The following is a 19,132-nucleotide window of genomic DNA, read 5'->3' on the forward strand; positions in this document are numbered from 1 at the left end:
CTGCATCCTATGAAGACCACAGCAACGGGGCTAACTCATCCACCCTGCTCAGCAGTGGTGGTGGTTTATGTTCAGTCTGGACCTCCAAGAAATGGGGAGGATCCCAGTGCTATGCACAAGAAAAAAATGCTACAGAAGATACTAAAAAAGCCCTCCAAAACAAAACAAAGAAATCCCTGCCATAAACTGCACCCACCTATGGGCAAGATACCCACAAGAGATTTGTTACTGGATTTATTTTCCAAAGCTAGTGTGAAAGTCAGGACCAGTTTGACTCAGAACCAAACTCTGGATTTCAGAACAAACATGGGTTTATTCTGCAGTACAGAAACATCAAGAAATGCCAAAGGACTCGTGAAAAACAGTTTACTTCTTGCTAAGTCAGTATTTATGGCAAGGTTTAGACATTCAATGGCCTGAACAGAGGAGTTTGAAGCAACACAGAAGAATACAGGAAAGTCCCAGACGGGGCTATTAATAAAGACAGAAAATGGAAAGGAGGTAAAGGGATGGCCCAGCTCAGCGAGAAGCTGAGCAATGAGCCAGGGAGGTCTGCAGAGATGCAGTGCAGCTGGGCAGGGCTCCTCTGCCCTTTGCACAGAACCCCTGGGCAGGTCCTTATGGACCCCTGAGGCTGAGCTGGACCAACCATAGGGGAACACCAGAGATGCTCGGAGGAGATCTTCCTGAGACATATCACCCTGGGCGAGGCTACAGGTCCAGGCCTCCCCAAATCCCAGTGACTTACACGTTATTTTGTGTTCCTCAGGGTTTGCACCTCCGAGTTGACATCAACCTTGCTGAGCATACTGGGTTTCATCCTACAAGCTGCTGAACATTTCTTACATGGAAAATCAAGGTGAGGGAGGAGGGTATCCTGAAAGGTTGGGCCACGTAATATGCAGAAGGAAAAGGTTTGTGATGTGCACTCACTCATCAACACGTGGGTTTCTATGATGCCCACACAATGGTGCTAACCCTAAGAGCCAGATGGCACTAACGATACGCTTGCTTGCAGTCTGTAAGGGACCTACTGTCCCCATACACTGCAGAAAGCTCCAAGGAGGACATGCTCTATGGTGAACAAAAGCAAAAGGCAGAGGTCAGGCTGTGCACAGCCTGACATTATCTTTGTCTAGGAAGTGCCTCCAGGTGGAGGTGGACCAAGGCTGCCCACAGATGAGAGTCACTCTCCCTCCTCCTTCCATCACCATGGACACCCAAGGAGCTGTGGATGCTAAGTCTCTTTCAGGATTTGGCTCAAGGTCTCTGCTTCAAAAACATACTACCTAACAATAATGGTAGACCTTTTATTTCCTACCTAGCCATTTGACTCAAATTTAACTAAATTTGGTGCCTGGCAAAGCGAACATGACTCAGTGGTCCCAACCCAATGGGAGTTTTATCTTTGCATTGAAAATGAAGGCAGATCTGGTACCCAATGCCCTCCCTTGCCACACACATCATCACAAATCACTTCTTTGGCAAGAACGGGGCCAGGGAGGGGCAACGTCCCCAGAAGAGAAACAGCCCCTTGCTGCAGGGAAGGAGGATCAGGGCACGAACTTGGCAAGGTTTTTGGGGGCAGGGGGAACATAGGATTTATTCATTTAAAAAAAAATAATCTAGTGAATTATTTCAAGCTCATATATCACTCAAGAGTATCCCACAAGAAACGTATTTTAATACTATTTCATTTTGAAGCTCCCTCAGGCATATCTACAGGTGTTCACAGCTGTACTACAGCTATCAAGAATAAAGCAGAACTGTGTTTTATGGATAATTTGTTTAGAAGAGGGGCTATTCAATTGTGACAGACATGGAAATTAAGGCCAACACCCTGCAACTGGCTTTATGCCATTAGACAGCACTCTTCTGGGTGATCTCAAGATCAAGATATCAACTTCATCCTGCCCAAAAAGCATCAGAAAGTCTGAGTGTCTCTGTTGTGAATAAAATACCTCCTACGACCCGTAGATAACAGATGGGGAGCTGGGTACAGGGCACAGTACCCAAGCTGCAGGCACGTTCTGCATCCCTCACAGGGAGCACTGTCCTTCATCTCACAGATGACTGATCACCATCCTAAGCATCTCTTACATGTTTTTGTTGCTTTTGAAACAGCAGGTACCAAATCAACCTTTCACTTTCAATCATATTCACTGTAGCTTGGCAAAGAGACCTTCAATAAAGACAAGTCGGATTTTTTTCAGGAGAACAGTCTTTTGGTTTATCAGGATGCAGTACAGGGGCCATTATACCTCTGCCCAAAGCCTTTCCTCTGATATCATTTGTTACCTTTGCAATTGTATCAAAGGGTGATTTTGGCGGAGATTATGATTTTTCCCTCCTTAGAAGTTGGATCCGGCTGTGATCTTGCTTTCTGAAACAGCCGTTCTTGCCTTTGAAGTGAGGAAATGTGTTCTGGTCTGGTTCCTCTCACTCCCACTCCCAACCATACTTGAAACGATGAGCCTTTTTTTGAATGTACGGTCAGTATTCCTGTGGCATAACGCAGTCCTAATCACATAAAACAATACAAATTATTCCAGAAATGTTACCAGATGGTACAAAAGCATCTTCAAGTTGAGGAAGCTTGATCTGAATGAACACAGATTAGCTTTGTTCTGCACACACCTAGCTCTCACTCCTGCCTTCTCCAATGAGAAACACTGAGCTGCAAGCCCCGGCCGTTCAGACCCTGGGTAGGGAATGACTTCACCCCAAGGTTCTGGGCACGTTCATGTTTCAGAAAGAGCCGAGGGCTTTGAGAGCAGCGGGAAGCCATGATGCACCTAGATAACCTAACAGGGTGGACCCTGGGGCAGGGGCCACATCCTTGGGTGAAATCCTGTCCCGCTGAAGTCGATGGCAAAGCTCCCACCGACTTCAATACGAGCCAAATTCCACCCACTGCTACTGGTCCTTGTCTTTTATTTACAGTGCATTTTATGTTTGTTACTTTTGTTCCATGTCCAAATTCTTGTGCCTTGACTGTATTGTATTTTCAAATAAAATAAGATATTCTTCCTCCTCTTATCTAATGGTTAACATACCTATTATATCAGGTTGATAGATTTCCTTCCCCATTAACAACATTTTAAAAAGGGACATTCTTCAAAACAATCCCATAAGAAAATAAGCAATCTTGCATCTGGTTAACAGCAAAAAGTAAACCATAACAAACATCTGTCCAGCTAAACATAAAACACCATGTGTAAAAATAAGCTGACAGGGCACCATTTTATATAAGCAGTACTATCACTTCCTAAACAATTACAATTTGTTTCAGCTTCTGAAAAACCACTCCTTATCTAGTTCAAGGCCTTGCTGCTCCTGAGAATTTTCTTCTCCAATTTGCAGAATAGCATAAAATTAAAGCTGATTATGCAGAACAAGGAGCCTTCTACTACAGAAAGAAGAAAACCCAAGCCTGACCCCGCTGCACATCCAATGAACTCCCTGGGCACCTCCTCGGAGGAAGCACAAGCAGAAATCCCCACTCAACATTGTCCCACATATGCTTATATCCATTTTGAAACACATGGAAACCTCTACTGCCATCAGTACCCTTCTCTTACAGCAAAGCGATGTCCTGTGGTCAGTCTTATTTTTCCTCAGCATCCATTTGGTCTTCAACAAATGTATCCCCCAGACAGCCGTACCATCACTGCTACTAGTCTGCAGAACAAAGAGCTTGTGCTTATGCCATGTTGGTATGTTTGGCAAACAATGTAGAATGGGTTTGGCGCTCTGTATTTACTTTAAACACAGGTCAGCTCCCTGAATAAGCATGTAGTGATGATGCCAACTTTTTTCATCAACACACAGGTAACAAACCCATTTGGGAGCCCTTTTCGAAAGGCTGATTTTGCTATTTCCATCCCCAAGGTAGCGCGATTCACAGAGAAGTCCTATGCAGAAAAAGAAGAGGTGGAAAACCTCAATTCCAACTACTGCCATTAACATTACAGATATTTGGGGGGTGTCAGATTTGACTGTAGACTCCTAGATGCAAAGAGGTTATGTTGTAAAGAACCAGACCAGAACCACTGAATGCTTTTTGAAGCATCATTCAGAAATCCAATGAGAAAAGTCAACAGTTCCCAAGGCACGTCAGCCCCAGGTGTGATCCATTACAGTATAAAGCAGGAATTGTGTCAGATATGTCCTTCCAAAATGTCTCGCCTTAGAAAGTCTCCAATTTTTGTTACGTTACTCTGCAACAAGTGACAGAGCAGAGACAAGATGGCTCCAGCAGACGCTGAACTTTCCCCACAGATACCTGAACACTTAATCTCAAGATTTTCAGAAGCACAAGCAAAGGACATGGCATCAGACCCTAAGGTGCGTCTGTCTGTGTGCTCATCAGCTGTGGTGGACAAGGCAGGCAGTTTAGAGAGGACACACTTGGGACAAGTGCTAAGAACCAACTCGGAGGCTGTGGTCATAGCCATTTGCAGATGCCTGCCACCAGCAAAAAGGCTGATGAAAATAAAGGAATGACCAAGTATTAGCATTATGCGAAGCTGGAAGATATCCCACCATAGTAGCAGTAATGGCAAGGAGTCCAAGCCAAAAGCCACCAAAGTAACTGTAATTCTTTGCATTGGTTTCACTGTGTGTAAAGGGATGCTGTCCTGCTGAAGTATTTTAACCAGGCAACGAATATCTTGTCCTTGTGCTGTTAAATTGTTCCTTTCTTGATTATCATAATTTTATTTTTTATTTTTCACACATGTGCATATGTATGCATATATCTCAATATACATTACAAAAATGTAGATTATATCAGTGTATATATATGGATACTAAATGTTATAGTCTTTAAAAACCAAGATCAGCCACTAGCAAGGTATTTGCTAGTCAGAAGAAGGAAGCCATCCAGTTAAATATAAACTACACACTATAAGTATGTAAGATAAGGGCACACACACGTGGGTGTGCAGTGTATACAAAACACAATCTTAACCACCTGCTTAAAGACACACTGCCTGTAAGAAGGGGACCGTATTACTCTCCTCTGTTGAGCACATCTGCTTTAACAGCACAAGGGAAGTGGTGCTGGGGGACCAGCCCGCAGTCACAGACGGCTGGGGATGGTGCAGGTTTCTGTTCCTCAAGCTCCTGAAGTGTGAGGGACATTTCCAAGGCAGCATCTCCCACTGTTCCCCAGGCATCTCATAGCCCTGGAGAATTTCTTCTATTGGAAAAGGAGCAGTGAGGTACGCTCTCTAATCCCTATGCCAACCACTTACCAGCAATCAGTTAGTGAAAGGGGAACACCAAATCCCGCTGGACATGAAGAAGGTGCTGGTGCTCCAGCATTGCCTCAGGAGAATGGCGGGCTGCTGCAGCTCACTCGCCTGTTTTCCAAACTGTCACAGCTACTGGCTGTACCAAGGTCAGAAATTCCTCTCCCATCCCAGGACAAATTCTGAGATGTCAAAGACCCTCCTTTCCCCAAGTCCAGACAAGAAGTCTCAATTTCCCCAAAATTTAAAAGCAGGCAAACTGCAATGCTTTGACTCAATACCTGCAGAAAACTCAATCTGGGTTATTTGTGGTGATACATGAAACTCATTTTGAAATGATTATAGTGATTTTTGACCAAAATAAAGGAGGGAGATTCCTGCTCTGAAAGGTCTGAGGGGAATGCTTCAACCTCCCACTATTCAAGCTTCAAAATCTCCAAAATGGCAGTTCAGTGATGTCCATTCTTGTTCACAAAGCTTCAGCTGTGATCTCCATCAAACGTGGCACACAGTAAGCCATTCAACAGGTAAAAGGTTGGATAGACATTAATTCCCCTCAGTTATTGCAGAAACACACAACATATTAGGCTTAATTTGCAGCGGGGAATTTGACGTTACGATCACTTTCCAACTGTGGGCACAATGAAAGGCTGGGACAGGATACAAGATGAGAGTCTCCACCACCCAAGTGTTGGCAAGAACAGTTTAGAGAAATACCTGTTAGACACAAACTGGATATAGTGCATCCTGCCTCAAAGCAGGGAAGACTCGGGTGCAGCCAGACAGCATGCTTGTTTTGGCAGGGTTCAACCATGAAAACAGATGTTCCTCTCGCCAGGCTACTGCGTATCGCCCCTGTAGCTGTACTAGAATAACCACCTGGGGAATTGTGCTCCAAACAGCATTGCTGAAATGAACCCAATGCTGTGCCTACAACGAACTGGGTGGCAAGCCACCGCAGCCAGCAGCTGAGGCAAAGAGGGATGGGACACTTTCCAGGGTGGATTCCCACCTGGGAAGTACCATCCAGCGAAAAGCACCTTTGGTGCCCTCAGCCCTTTTAGCCCATACCTCGGACTTCAGCTGGTGACGATCCTCTGGCAGCTCAAAGCAGCACTCAGCTGTTTGGAGGAGGAAGAGGAGGAGGAGGAGGAGGGCAGCGCCACATTTGCCACTCACAGCTCCTCAGGGATCAAAAAGTTAAGGAGATGTCTTCCTGCCTAGCCGATAAAGGGCATCACACCTCTCTCATTACATGAACCACTATTTTCTGATGAAAAAGCACCTAATTGAAAAGTCTCCCACCAGCTCCAGTACAGTCTCCTCAAATAGTTCCTCAGCATGGCTTCAAATAACACTTTGCAAGAAAATTACTTGATTTAACTCCTCAGTTTGTCATAAAACCCGAGGGGATCTCCACTGATAATTAGACTTCCCAAATGAAAGCGTGAGACAGATTGCCAGGGACCTACTCAGAGTGACACATCACCCGTAATCTGCCAGGGACTCAGCCTTGGTATCGAGCAGAAAAAAAAATTTATGCTCTGGAAAACAATATTAAATAAGTGAGCTTCTGTCTTCTTAAACCCAGATAAAATGAAGACAAAGCTTTGCTTAGCCAAAATGCCTGGCTGTGCCATTCAGCATGCTCCAGTCATGGTCCTTGGACAATAGTCCTTGGAAGTAGGTGGGAAACGTCCCTTAGGAGATAAGGAAGCAAGTTAGACAGAAATTCGTTTGTTATTAAAACAGTAGCAGGGAAACAAACAAATAAAAATATTAAGAGCCTCAACCTTCATGCAGAACAACAAACACCACCCTGCACAGACGCAGGATACATCCGATGAGACACACAGACAGACAGAAGGAAGGAGAAGACTTCCCTGAACACCAGCCATGATTTCACCAGGAGTAAGGGCAGACAGCTGAGTGGGGATTTTCAGGTGTGGACAAGGGGCAGATCAAAGTGGGTATAAACCAGTGGATTTTGCTGTGTCCCTGAGCAGCTGGGGAGCAGGCGGAGGCCAGTAAGTAGCTCATGGTGAGCAGTGGCAGCTCCAGCTGGAGGCAGCAGGAGACTCTGGTCACCCCTGCCCAGTGGCCCGGGGGCATCCTGCCTGAGCATGGACCAGGGTTTGGCCACCTTCGTGGACCACCGTGTCTGCAGGTCAGATGTTTCTCAAACAGGCACACTCTCAGCACTGGTGCACGGCTTATCACCATGCTGCTGTCCCAATTAAAAACTTCCTCTGTTACTATAACGGGTACTGACTCAAAGCAAAGGAACCCTTTCCTTTACTTGGAAAGCAGGAATGGTGTTTCTGCAAGAGGTGGAAGTGTCTGAAGAGCTTTTTTAGAGGAAATACTCTGTAAATTTCTCCTTGGAGGAATAACTTGCAGAAAGGGGAGCTCAGCCTGTGCTGGATGCTCTTGTTCCGGGAGGAAGGGGAGCAGAAGTTGTACGTGGCCAAGTCACAGGACTCCCTGTGCCTTACACCAAGATGACTCCAGGCTTCTAAGAAAGATTTTGCTAACCTTGGGTAACTGTGTTTGCAAATTAAGTGTTTAAGGTCAGGCTGGAGGGGGCTTTGAGCAACCTGATCTAGTGAAAGATGTCCCTGTTCCTTCCAACCCAAACCATTCTATGATTCATCAAATTATGCTACATCACTCCTTTGGGCTTATGCAATCAAAATAAAGTAATTAGAAAGTAATTAGAATATGTTTTCATTAATCCAGGAGTTTTTCCACTGAATTTCAGGCCATTCTCAAGGGCTTGCCCCACACAGACCTCCTGAGTTAGACCTGCCAGCAGTGCACCCTGATGTGGCTGTCGGGTAGTGACTCAACACAGCGGAAGAATTAAGAAAAACTTCCCTTTTCTGAAGAAACCAAAATTAATTTCTCACTAAGCAAGCAAGCTGCATTCAAAAATATATTGCAGCCTTCTGAGGGCACTTGCATGACTACGGACCTAATACTAAAGCTTTCTGTGAACATGATTTATGCCATACCAAAGAGAAGCCTAGTGTGAAAGGACCTAAAATATTTGCTTTCAGACCCAGTATTCCCGCATTCCAGCCACAATTCAAGGGCTCGGGAGGGATCAGCTCCTTCCAAGCCCCACGTGTTCCATCACTGCAGGCACAAACAAGCACTTCACACACACCCCCCTCGGCTGGTGTGTGCAGCCACGTACTCTCCTGCAGCAGAGATGATGCTGCGTGTCTGCAGTTTCAGGCGTGGCTCTTGACAACTGCCTAGCAGACAAGTAGTTCCCACTGGAGAGCTCTTCGGGAAAAACTCCCCCTGAGAGTCGAGGCCCTGATTCACGCTGGATTAAAAGCAATGGCTGAATGCTTGCGTCCAATCCAACTAGTACTGCCCTTTCCCCAGACATACCCCGCTGACCCGGGTCACTCAGTGCCAAAAGAGCCAACAGCACATGGCTCGGAGGGGCTGCGGATGCCCCAGCTGCCTGGGAAGAGCACGAGGAGCGGAGCATCTCGCAGGAGAAAGCCCTAACTGAGGCAGTCCGGTCAGCCCAAACCAAGGCAGAGGGAGATGCTGAACACCAATGGTGTGGCCGCACTTCCAGTGTAACTGGGATATGGCGATGTCCCAACTCCCTGACGGTTAATGACCCTCCCTGCCCGTCAGCCCATGACACATGCCTCACTAGGGACCGTTGTTTTGAGAGGGGAATTGGGCAGGGCAGGGCAGCTGCTGAGCCTGGCTGCCAGGACCACAGGATGTGTCTACATCAGTATAGTCTAGACAGACACCCACAGCAAAACGGGAGCCAAGGACGGTGCAAAGAGATGGAGCAGAGGAGGTAAAGCATGGGGCTGTGTGAAGGAGAAAGAGAGGGGAGGTGATAAAAGCCAGCCCACATTTGAGGCAGGGGGTAACAGCCCTCCAGGAGTGCAGCCAGCACATCCAGAAACGATGGACACCCCGCTCGCCTCCCAGCCTGCGAGGAAGCGCCGCTCCTTCGGCCATCCCTCACCACGGCAGGGCGGTGGGCACACACTTCTCGCCCGAGATCAAACCATCCCAGCCAGGACTGCCCACCCTGGCTCTCCCAGCCCGGTCAGCGCTGCTACCTGTGCCGCCTTCAGGCTTGCAACAAGCTGCTGGCATTGCATCATCCTCCCACCTTCCTCCCCTTCCCAGGCAGCTGCCCTCTGCAATATTCCCGGCCATCACGAGGGGAGAGGGCAGCTAAAAACGGACTAGTGTTTAGGAATAGCAGCGATGCAGAGTTTGGTGTTTTTTTGCAGGCACTACAAGCAGTTTCCATGGCAGCTTCGCCCACGCGCTTGCCTGCTTGCTGTTAAAACTTCACGCGGCAGAAGTCACTCGCTGTCATTTCAGTGTTTGACCCAATCCTGCCCGGCTCCACAGTCCTTCAGTCCCACACACCACCAGAGCTAGTAAAATCCCCTATTCAAAAGGGCAGGACCATACAATTAATTTAAAAAAAAAAAAAAAAAAAGGGAATGAAATGGTATTACTAGTCTGACTGTGGGGAAAAAAAAATTCAGTCTCGGAAATGTTTTGCAAATAATCCCACAAGCCATCATTGTAAAGACTTTGCAGCTCCTAAGCACTGATGGATTTACACTAAAATGCCCCTGAAAACTGCATCCATTTTAGGCATTTAAGCCTAAAATAAGTACAGAGCATGGCAAATGATACAAGCATGATGTTTGACTGGTCTGACAATAGGGTAACCAACCACTCCTGTTTTCACACACAGATATCACAGCCCAGTTTTGATATATTCTACCTAAATACATCTTATCAGAAAGGAGGTACAACACTGATGTGGAATTACATTTCACAGTGAGGTAGGTGTGGAGTTTGTTTGCTTTGGGTAAACGGTCTATTTTTTTAGCCACAAGCTCACTGTTCGGCTCTTCCCTGCTCCCTGACAGGAAAACTGTTGTCTAAGGGGAGCTTTGCCTCCATCTAACCCAAACGTTCAAGGCTGCTGATGGCGAGGGGTTGGGGAAAAAAGATGTCCAAGCACAGCCTGTTTCATATTTATCTCAGACCCTTTCTCAAAGTATGACAAAAGGCTTCCCACTCCTGCCTGGGATTGAGTCAAAACTTGAAGTTTGTTGGGTTTTTGGTTTTGGTTTTGTTTTTTTCCCCTCAAAAAGCAAAGATGACACCCACCAGCCAAACCGGGAGCCAGACCACAAGCCGTGCGTTTCAGGTCTCATTGCTGACAATGCTGTGCAGAGGGACCCTGCACACCCTCAACACAGGGGCTCCATACCGGCCAGCCCCAAGAGGGATTTGGGCAGAAAGCTCATAACTAACACTAAGGGATGTGATAGCTGGAGGAGCAGCGAGAGCAGGGACAACGCAGAGATATCAGCAGGTAAGAAATGCAAAAAGTTGGCAGATCTGGCCTGAGTCCAGCCATGAGGCTTCTGCAAAATACAGTGCGGGCCCAGCCGCTTGTTTTTCACAAGGAGCGGCATTACCTTGTAGCCAGCCTTACAGCTTGCTTTGCTGTCTGTGCGGCAGAAAGCCAGCTCTCGCAACCCACATCTCTCCATGAAAGGAGTTTGTTCTGGCTCCCTCGAAGTGCAAGTCAACTTACAGAAGAGATTAACTCCCATAAGCAAAAAAAAAAAAAAAAAAAAAAATTTACCATATACTTTTTATTAAACCCCGTCAGCCTAGCAGTTGTCCAATTTGTAGGCTAAAATCTTACTCAGATTTCTGATTTTTCTGGAATTGCCACCTGCACCTCCCTGCCCCTCATGCAGAAGCCCAGTCTGCCCCAAAACCCGCACCTAGAACCCAGTAACAGAGGTAAGCGAAGCCATCCAGCACATAGACCTGTCAAGGGAAGTTATGCGGCTATCCTTAAAAATAATTGTGTCCCTATCAGCAAAAGTACAGTGTTTGGAGTAAGTATGCACTTTTTATTGGGAGAAAAATGACTAATATAATCCAGTCTGCTAATACGTTCTAAAGACTTTATTATATTTTTCTACATCATCATTCCAGCATGAAAGGACATCAGTCTTCATTATATTTACAGGGCTGGGAGGGTATGCAGAGAGACCTAAATACGACAGTCTCCGAGAGATGTTGCATTATACATTTCAACGTACTTTTCTGAGCACGTACAGTGCCATCTCTCCCCATGTCACTTATCTAGAACAACAAACTTTGAAGTATAATAAACTCTGCTGCTGCTAGCCTCTTTAACCGACAGCAGGAAGGAAACAAACTACTGGCTGTAAATATTCTGCTTAGCTCCACTGTACTGGGACTTGGAAAAAAAATATTGGTGGTTTTAAAGCAAAATAACTGAAACAAATGATAATTAGCATTTTCCCCCCAAGGACCTGAACAGCAGCATGAAAAGCAAACAGCTGCTGTTGTGCCTCTGATGGTGCCCTGCAGCATGCTGTTGCGCTCTCCAGGTATTTCCTTCGAAGGAAAAAGCAGGTTCAGAAGTACTCTAGCATCTGTGATGGTTTACCAGGAGCAGACAAAGCACAACAGTGTGGCTTCACCACTTACACAAGTTTCCTTGGGGGACATCCTTGTATTTCTTCACGTGCCAACCAGGTTATGAGGGGCAGGATTCCTCTTGACTAGCTTTAGCCAACTCCAAAGCAAACATTTGGGCTTAGGGTATCATCTCACTCCCCTCTGTAACCAAAAGGCAAAGACAGGCACCTCCAGGTATAAATTCATCCCTTTGGAGGAGAGAAGGGAGGAATGATCCTCCAGAGATGCCTGCCTTCCCTAGCTACTGCAGGGCTGTAGCAAGTATCTATGAAGACTCCACCAGACCACTCCTCAAGGCAGAAAACAGACTGAACCTAGAGCCAGCAGAAGCAAAAACACCTCGATGAATTTTGACCTGTCTTTCTGTGGACAGTTAATAGAAAGACATGAAAGCCTCTGAACAGTCTCCCCCTTACACTCGTGCTCCTCAAAAATAAGTCTTCTCTGGACAAAGCTTTGGATTTCACGACTGCTCAAGAGTGAAATGCTAGCAACTTCAGGTCAAAGCATGAAGATTTTGCTTCTGCTCTTCTCCAGTTGCTTAACACACTTTTCACTTTATTGCTTGTGTTGGTATCTTTCCTGAACTGAAAAGATGCTACAGGCCAAATTCCCACTCTAATCTCACAGAAGTTCTCATTTCCAAAATCCCAACAAATACCTATTGTTTTTCTCCACCAAGATGTGGCACCTCCACCCTACTCCATCATTCAGTTGCCAACTTCTGGGTGTTACACTTTCTTCTTGCTGAGGGTGCCAGAACATTTTGCTCCTTTCTTCCAGCAGATTGTACAGCCAGAAAGGTCCTGCCTAATGCACCTGTAGTCAGCACGGGCAGCTATACAACAGTACGGCACCTTTGCACTTCAAACCTCTATCAGCCAAGTTCAGGTAGCAACTGGAAGACAGACTTTTAAATACCCATTTTGATCACTTCCTTTCTGTACAGCATCCACGTGCCTTTATTCAATGGGTTGCTACAATGGTTCTGGACAAGTTAGTCGGGTCCTCAACTACATGGCTTCTTTTTCCTATGGTGACAATTATATTATACATTCATTGTCGATATCTCTTAATAGCTACCTGATTCTTACTGCAAATAATGTGCAAAAAACCACGTTCTGTTGCTGCTCTAGGTACAGCAAAAAAGCAGGGGGGGTGATTTTGCTGTGTTTTTCTTAATGGCCTGTTCTCAGCTTTCAGAAGCTATAAGCACACAAACCAGTCTGATGCACAGACTCTCACTGCAAAGTGAGACAAAGAATAAAAATCTTCGCAACACATATGTTACAGGTCACCCTGTTTTGCAAACTTTTTGGAAAGAAAAAAACAGAGAGTGCAGTATGCAGCAGCATCCCCTGCTTGGGAATTATCTCATGTGGGTCATCAAACAGCTGTCAGGCAGCGTGCAACCTCGAGTGGAGTCTAATCAGCAATCTAAGGATGAAAGACTATATTCTGGTTACCCTAGCCAACTAATCCCCTCTGGAGTATTTTCTAAAGATACACCGCATTATTTACTTTGCTAGCTGAAACTGCTTTATGAGACTGACACTTCAACAAAATAACCTAGTTCTACAAACTCAACAATGCAGTTTTTCCAACTATTTTATTTTAAGAGTCTTTTACCCAACAAAAGCAAGCTCTTCTTCAGCTTAAGGGAACAGTTCATTTATCAAATCACAGTAATTTCTTGCACAGTAAGTTTACTCCTGCCACATACACATCCAAATAAACCTCCCGCATCAGCATTCCCAAATGAAACTACTACTAGCATTACCAGTGGTCTGATTTTGTTATGGTTCATAGCTTGTACTCCTCCCCCCCCCCCTTTCGTATTTTGCAGAATTGTTTTTTCTTACTGACTCCAGGTTTCACAGGAGGGCCGTCTGTTCCCCCGCTATCCACAAAGTTATACCACCTCCCAACCCCATTGCAGAGGCAGTTTGAGGAAGCAGATCCTGCGGAAGCATGTTCTCCCAAGCCCTGATCTCAGCATGCTTTACCCATAAAATTAAAGGTGATTTTGCATGGTATTTCTTCTGTAGCAATGGAACGTGGCACCAGACCACACCCCACAAATGCCCCACAGCCAAAGCAAACTCACCTTTGGTTTAATCAAACCACCGAACCCACGTGGTCCACTGCAGACATGCAGAGCAGCACCATATCAGTGTAGACACTGGCTTTCTTACGGCTCCAGGTGCACCGGCTGCAGAGGTAAATATCCCCAAATGTTCGATACTGCCACTGCCTTCTACCTCCCAGACGTCATCATCCTCTCTGCTCCATGCACTGAGCTATCTGTGCAGCATCCCGGATCACTTCACTGAAACACTGCTAACTTGAGTTAGCAAATATTTTCTAGAGACATACCATACCATTTACTTTGCTAGCTGAAACTTCAAAGACGTAACCCAGCTGCTAACTTGAGTTTGCAAAGATCTACCACTGAAGCAGCCTGTGTCGCCCAGCCTCATTTGAGCTGAAACAAGTCGGAGGAAAGCTGTCTCAAGCCTATCAGCCAGAAAACTGAAGTGGCAATTGCCTCTGCCACTGGGATGCCAGTGAGCAGCCGCCAGTGGCAAACTTCTCAGCAGGCACAACTGCAGCCAGAGATGATGTGCATCTACCCTACAAGTCAGTTCTTCTCACCTATATTAAAATACCTGGCAATGTAAGACAGTCAGGCTTGCACACAGCCAGGAATAACATGGGGCACGGCACACACAGCTATTTACTTTGAGAACACCTTCTCATTTGACAGAACCGGTTCCAGGAATAAAAAAAATGATCTGGTACAGAGGATTTTAACTGTCTGCCTGAATCAGTATCAGGGACAAACCCTAGTTAAATGAAAAGCTCATTGTTCATTTTTTTTTTTAACTCCAGAGTGGCTTATAATAAACTTCCAGAAGTGGTTGACTGTCAAATAGCCACTAAATTTCACGAAAAGCATAGCTTGCTCAGCAAGTAAGGACAGTAATTAATCGCAAGTCCTCAAAAACAGGATACTAAGTAAAATCCTCATCCTTGTAATTTAAAAATTAAGTGGGCCAGTAAGATCTACAAGGAAAGATACAAATAAATTACAAGGATGTGGAAAATAATGAGGCAATGAATTGCAAAATCTGTACAGCTCAGAAAAGATAACTGGGGTATTTGTCTGGAGGTCTGGTGAAAGCGAACCCAAGAGTTATTCCTCATCTCAGAAAAAGACAGGAGAAAGGTATAAGAAAATACGAAGCTAAATACTACCATTAAGTAGACAGTAATAAATTTAGTATTTTATTAAATATAGCAATTGCATGGATTTCTCAGAAAAGGGGTCAAGACATAGCATGGCAGGCACTGAGGAACAGGTTAGATTAACAGGAAAATTTCACAAGGGATCCTGCTCAGCGAAGAAGCTAGTAGCACATTTTTTTCCTATAGCAGTTACTGCAACTCCTGAACACACAAAAACTGCACCTCTACAAAAATAAAGTTTTCTGAACTGTTTTTCCCTTGAGTTAAAAAAAAAAAAAAACAGAAACTCAAAAATGTACTTGGAACCAAAAATCTCACAGTATTTTATTTTGGAAACTCTGAAATAAGGCACTTCTGTATCAGACGCCACTCTCAGGATTTACAACCCACGACCTCGGTGGTCTCCAGCGGAGTCAGGGACCCTGGCAAGAGCAGCAGCTGCTGACCCACCATCAAAGGAAGGCAGCTCCAGCCAATGCTGTCAGGGCGAGTGGGGTTCTGAGGTTTCTACAAACTGCAGCAGGAAGGTGGGAGCCCGAGCTCCTGATCCCTGACACCCCCAAACTGCCCAGGAACCACAGACAGTTGTCAGGAATCCTGCAACCAGTGCAGCTATCATAGGGCAGGTGATAGCCCCCATGTTTTGTTTGACCAGGAGATTCAGCTATGCTTTTTTCTTTCCTTTTTTTTTTGGTAGGTTTAAGTAGCCAGTGACATTGCAACAATGGCACCAAGGAGGGAGTGCTCAAGTACCAGAACAAACCCACCTGCAGCGCAAAGAGCCATGGCTCTTTCCAGAGTCACTGAGGCATCCGAGAACCTCAAAAGTTCATTGAGATAAACACTTAGACATTTATAGTGCAGACTTTTACATCCAAGCTAATGCCCCCTAATGTCAGTGGAAAGCAGCTTCCCGGTCACGACTCATCTGCTTTAGCATACTGGGCTGAGAGAAATCATATCCCAGGAATAGTCAGCCAGAGGAGGGGTTGGATAACATGAGTCAGGACTGAATACCTTGGATATAGATGACCACATTTGGCCAGATGAGCTCTGCCTTCAACACGATTCAGCACGACAGATTTGCAAGGATTTTGGCCCTAGGATAACGAAGGATGAGGATATAGCAGGTAATGGAAAAAACCCTAGGATACTGCCAAACACACCAACGTAGATAGCAGGGAAGATCCACCCTGGGTTACTAAATCTGGATCAGTATTGACTGGAGTTGACCCCAACCAACTCTGCCCAGAACCACTGAACTAGTTCTCCACACTGCCCAGCCTCCTGGTTCTGCTGGTCAATGCCACTAGTTTCTCAACATACTTGGTTAAGTCAGCAGGACTTCTTAGCTCATCCTCCAGGAGAGGCAAAGGGGGTCTGCCACATCCTCATCTGCCCTTTGGCACCACGGTGGCTCAGCCATTAAACCTCACCCAGAATCAAGCCAGCACCCACCTGGCACATCTGCTGCCAAAGTAAATCACCCTCTTTTCCTCCTGCCCCGCTCCACACTGATGCTTTTAGCATCACAGATACGGGCCAAGAGAAGAGAATTAAAGTCACCACTTTGTATTCTACTCTCCGAAAGCTGGGATACAACTGGAAGCGACATTTCTGAAAGGCCACTGAAGTCTCATTAACCTGTCGTGGTGGATCAAGGTTGAGGAACTTGACAGATCAAGGGCGAACAAGAGGTAGTAGAGGCAGTAATTGCAATGAGATCCCTGCCATCCTTCACCTGAAGCATTTTTTTCCCCATCTTCTTTCCCACCTGAGACTAAACAATGACTGTGACACCTTTTTGTCCTCCCTCTTGCACAGACCAGACCATCAACTGCACTCAACACCAGCTAGATTGGCACGCATCAGCCTTCACTCATGTTGTCACACAACCTAAACCAGAGACACAGAGCTCAGCCACACCACCATGTGGGGAGGAACCCTACCTGAAATCTGGCAGTAGACCACACAGGAAAAAAAGGGAAGGAAAAAAAAGGAAAAAAAAAAAAAAAAAAAAAGAGGGAGTGACAAAGGTTTTGACAAAAATACAACTCAGAGCTGCTTACTCTGATAACTGGTTAGATTAAAGACTTAAAAGTTCCCTCTTTTGTCTAAGCTAATTCATTCTTTATAGCAAATCCTTTTCCCTCCACGTGGAGTCAAGAGCATTTTGCATATGTGCAATCACACATCTCTCCCACACTCACAACCGAACTGCTTGAATTAGCAGCCTAGCTGGCCTCAGGTTTCCGTTACAGCCCACCCAAAACAAGGAGTGCCTTCTGAACACATCTCCTCGCTGATAAGCACAAGCCTACGAGCAGCAAGGCTCAAAACTTTACACATCCAGCAAACTGGCCTAAGTCAGGGACTAAACACCCAGTAGTCCTCCTGCTCAGGAAATGGGTTTATTTCAAAGCAAATATGACTACCTAAAACATGCATGCGGTGGAGCACAGTCAAGGTCTGTCCCCTTCAGATTGCTCAAAATGCAAGATACTCAAAATACTTGAAAGCAAAATAACCTTCGAGAGCTGTGGCAATCAACGAGCTCGTTCCTCCTTTGTGCCAGGGTCGACACTTGCAGCTATGCAGTTCCTCCCCTTTTGCATTAGATGGAAATCCTGTCTAAAAGACATTTTGGTTGACTGCTGAAGGCCACAGAAGTCCACAGAGTACCTGACCAGAAAGGTAAGTTTCTGCCTGTTCTCTCCAAGTGTTCATTGTATTTGCCTCTGACTTGCAGACAGCAAACAGCCGAGCATCACTGAGTGAATAGCTTCAAGAGGCAGAGCTGTCCCACCGCAGAGGGGCCCGCACGACACCTCCACGCATGACCACGTCTTCCCCGCTTGCCCCCATGGCTTAGCAGAGCCCAGCGAGGTGGGCAGAGGGAGGCAGGGTGTCCACTGGTTCACCCAAAGTTGGACATCACCACGAGGTTGTTGCTCAAGTACAAAGTTAACGGTTGTCAATGACCACACGTAGGTGGCAAAACCACCCAGCTAAGAGACAGTTAACTCATAAAGCTGCAGCACTGCGATCGCCTCGGCTCTTCTCTTCTCGGCCTGGATCTGCAGCCTGTGAACTCTTAAGAGCTGCAACTGCCTTTCTGAGTCTGTACAGCACCTATGACGATGACACCCTGCTCCAAAACTAAGGCTTCTAGCAGCTGACAACACAACTAGCATTTCTGTACGTTGTCCCAATCCCTCTGTCCAGCCTCAGCTACACACAAAACCCCTCTTGAGGTTTTTTAGTGGGTTTCCCACCTGCCCCAAACATTCACACATGCATATGCAAAAAAGAAACCCATCTGTCAGTCAGGCCAGCTGCCTGCAAAATGCTGACGAACAAAATGGAAAGAAGTGTCTGCCCTTGTTCCACCGGAACAGGTTCAGGAACAGCAGACAGCAGCAACTCGCAGGGTACGGGGCTGACTCGAGCGCTACAAGCGATACCTGCATTTTCAGTAAATTCTCGGCCTCTTTTGCAGTTTGAAAGAGCAAGCAAAGCACAGCAGCCCCTCAGGAGCTATCCCGGACGCGGAAAGACCATCCGGCAAGCGGCCCAACGGTTTCTCCTTGACACCTGGGCCTTCACCTCCCGGCAAAGCACGCCCTCCGCGGCACCGCTTGCCTTGCAAAGCAAAAATTAAGCAAAAAAAAAAAAAAACCAAACCAAAAAAACGGGTTAGCTGGGAAACATGCGTGCGCTCGTGAGTGTCCCAACTCTGCCCTGGAAGAGGGAAAGCGTGGCCGTAGGCGGCAATGCCCACCTCCGCAGGGGCACAGGCTCCGGCAGCGCCCCGGCACCGACGATGGCAGGTCCCATCCCCGCACCGAGCAAAGGGCCCTTCCCGCCGGGCGTCCCCGGTGGGTTTTTTTTTGGGGGGGGGGATCCCAGGCTCACCGGAGGGGCTGGGATACCGCCCCGCCAGCGCCGGGGGAGGCGAGGGATGGCTCCCAGCAAGGCTGCGGGAAGGACCTGCCGGGAACCGCTAAAGGAAGCTACGGAGAGAAAATGGAGGCGGCGGCTCTTTTGGCGGGAGGGGAGACGGCGAGGCCCCGGGAGCCGTCCGC

The 19,132-nt window shown here is 46.6% G+C and overlaps 1 protein-coding gene across 2 annotated transcripts in view; it reads right to left on the reverse strand.

Annotated features, from left to right (window-relative positions):
• The window catches only part of SLC7A1 (solute carrier family 7 (cationic amino acid transporter, y+ system), member 1), a 47,855-nt gene extending 28,937 nt beyond the window's left edge, over positions 1-18,918 (reverse strand). Inside the window, exon 1 of one of the 2 annotated variants that reach the window (XM_010572703.1) lies at positions 18,829-18,918. The gene's annotated coding sequence lies outside the window, so the exon portion shown is untranslated. Of the gene's footprint in view, positions 1-2,298; positions 2,385-18,828 lie in introns of those variants that run through there. The other variant, XM_010572704.1, reaches the window with a different exon arrangement.
• Between the last annotated feature and the right edge of the window lie 214 nt (positions 18,919-19,132).

Source organism: Haliaeetus leucocephalus, unplaced genomic scaffold (genome assembly GCF_000737465.1).
Source record: "Haliaeetus leucocephalus isolate CR32 unplaced genomic scaffold, Haliaeetus_leucocephalus-4.0 Scaffold351, whole genome shotgun sequence".
NCBI classification, from domain to species: domain Eukaryota; kingdom Metazoa; phylum Chordata; class Aves; order Accipitriformes; family Accipitridae; genus Haliaeetus; species Haliaeetus leucocephalus.